Source organism: Myotis davidii, unplaced genomic scaffold (assembly GCF_000327345.1).
Source record: "Myotis davidii unplaced genomic scaffold, ASM32734v1 scaffold750, whole genome shotgun sequence".
Lineage (NCBI taxonomy): Eukaryota > Metazoa > Chordata > Mammalia > Chiroptera > Vespertilionidae > Myotis > Myotis davidii.
Genome location: NW_006282814.1, coordinates 2058142 through 2060612, shown reverse-complemented (window position 1 = coordinate 2060612; position 2471 = coordinate 2058142). Strand labels below are relative to the sequence as shown.

Here is a 2471-nt window from a genome sequence, read left to right as displayed (position 1 = left end):
TTTGGGGGCTCGTCCGGGATTTACAACCACCCCCTCATCCGCGGAGCCGACCTTGGAGGTAAGAAGGGTACCCCGAGTTGTTTGTCTTTGTCCTGTGGTTGTCAAGCAGTCTGAATTTGAGTGCGCGCTTTCGCTTTCGGTTTGGCAGCCGTTCGGCAACTCGTGAGAGTGGCCGAACAGTCTGAACTTAAAGCCGTCTACCTAAAAGCGAGTCCTGGTGGGCAGTCATGTCCTAGGCTGGGATCTTTTACCTTAACTGGGCCTGTCTATTGTCCTTTAGCATCTACACTAGCATACCTTTGGAATGTCAGGGTAATTTCCTTTTTCCACTCCCATCACTATACAGAGAAGAGACCACAAAACCCCTCACTGTTATTGTGATCGTGTTAATTGTTAACTGCAAACTACCCTATACCCACCTAAGTAAAAAAAGCATGTGTCTGTTTGTTTTACTTTCTATCCAATCCCAGAGGTTTCCCTGCTCAGCTTTCTCCCGCCTCCCTAATCTATCATCCGTGGAGTTCATGTAACCCACTTACCCATCCTCCGTTGGTTGTAATGTATAAAATAAGGTGCAAACTGCCATTCTCCGGAGCATTTTCTCAATCCATTCAGATTCTGCTTCCCAGCAATTATCATCCATTTAGCTCAAATAAACTCATACGGAAAATTCTCTGCAGGTTAAACATTGCTTACATTGACACAATAAAATATCCAAATAGCATAAAAATTAGCTAGGGCTAGTGATAGTGGCAACAAAATGAATTTGTGCCAGAAATATACCAGTATTTATTTGAAACTTAGTGTAAAAGTGGAATAAACATTCACTGACAAGAAACATGACCTTAAGGATAAAATGGGTGAGCACCCATGTGTACTTGACGTGATTTCTGGTCATTGATTACCCAGACGCAGAGATGAGAATTAGCTTATTACAACGGTATCACTTCCTGTAAGTCTCCCACTACTGTGTAGCTGCTCCAAATTTCCCTGCAGCTCTCAGAAGCAGACCTTGTGCTCGGAATGTGGATATGAGCGCAGGAAAAGGGTCCAAGATGAGAGAAGTGGTGCCACTCAGCTGTGGGGAGGATTCTTCTTAAGCACAGCCCTGTCCACTGGTGGCATTTGGAGTTTCTTTCCTATCACGCCTTCCATTAGATGAGAGTGTGGACGAAAGAGGCCACATGCCAACCTGATGAGCTCAGGGAAGGCTTGAGTGGTGGCCTTGCAAACTCAGAGACCTAAAGGAACCAGAAAGGATGGTCTGAAATGAAAACGTTTAAATTAAAAAGCAGTTCATGGTGGGTGGTCATACTTAGTCTGGAATCTTCCCTGACAAAGGTTGATTGAAAGGAAAAAATGCTACTAGCTGCCTGTTTTATCTCAACTCCCCAGGCTCCCCCTCCCCAGGCTTCCCCCCACCCCGCTAGAGACGCCAGGGATGGGGAACAAAGGGAGTGCAGGCCTTGAGGCTGCCCTCGGAGATAGCCCCCGGTCACAAGCGGCAGGCTGAGTAAACAGAGCGCCAATCTACTCTTAAGATAAAGGGTCGTAAAATGCCCTACTGAGATACACAACAGGGTCCTTGGAATCTCTTTATTTCCCTCTTACCCTCCTGCATGCAGCCCCTCCCTGATGTGTGATTTTTGCCTATAAATATCTGAAAAACCTGTTGCCCGGGGCCCAACTCCGCTCCTGCGTGAGTTTCGAGTTGAGCCCCAGCGCGCTGGAATAAAAACCTCTTGCGGTTTGCATCAAGTAACGTCTCCTGCGGTTGATTGGGGTCGCCGCCAGTCTGCAGGACAGAGTGAGGGTCCCTTTTCAGGGGTCTCACAGATCTCTACCTTAACTGAGCCTGTTGTCTTTTTGCATCTCCAGCAACGTATCTTTGGAATGTCAAAGTACTTTTCCTTTTCCCAGACCCCTCATAGCCCAGGCCCCACTCTGTGGAGACCACAAGTCCCCTCATTGTTACTGCGTTAATTGTTGACTGTTGACTATCCTGTGCCCACCTAAGTAAAATAAGGATGTGTCTATCATTGTACTTCCTATCCAATCCCAGATGTTTCCCTGCTTTGCTTTCTCCCGCCTCCCTAATCTATCACCAGTGGATTTCACGTAACCCACCTACATCTCCTCCTTTGATTGTAATGTATAAAACAAGGTATAAAACTGCCATTTCCTGGAGCATTATCTCATTACCTGGAGATTCTGCTTCCCGGCAATTGTCCACAGTTTGGCTTGTGGACAAAAGGGGCCACATGCTGACCTGACAAGCTCAGGGAAGGTCTGCATGGCATGGCGGCCTTGCAAACTCAGAGACCTAAAGTAACCACAAAGGATGGCCTGAAATTAAACTTTAACTAAAAGCAGTTATGGTGGGTAGTCGCCTCCTAGGCCGGTATCTCCCCTGACAATGTCAATTTTACTTTAAACTGAGCCTATTGTCTTTTTGCATCAAGGATAACATA

General features: G+C 46.6%; 1 long non-coding RNA gene across 1 annotated transcript in view; it reads left to right on the top strand.

Annotated features, from left to right (window-relative positions):
• The window catches only part of LOC107182444, a 17542-nt gene extending 16190 nt beyond the window's left edge, over nt 1-1352 (top strand). Inside the window, exon 3 of the long non-coding RNA XR_001513154.1 lies at nt 1342-1352. This is a non-coding gene — a long non-coding RNA (uncharacterized LOC107182444). The remainder of the gene's footprint in view (nt 1-1341) is intronic.
• Nucleotides 1353-2471: the final 1119 nt, after the last annotated feature.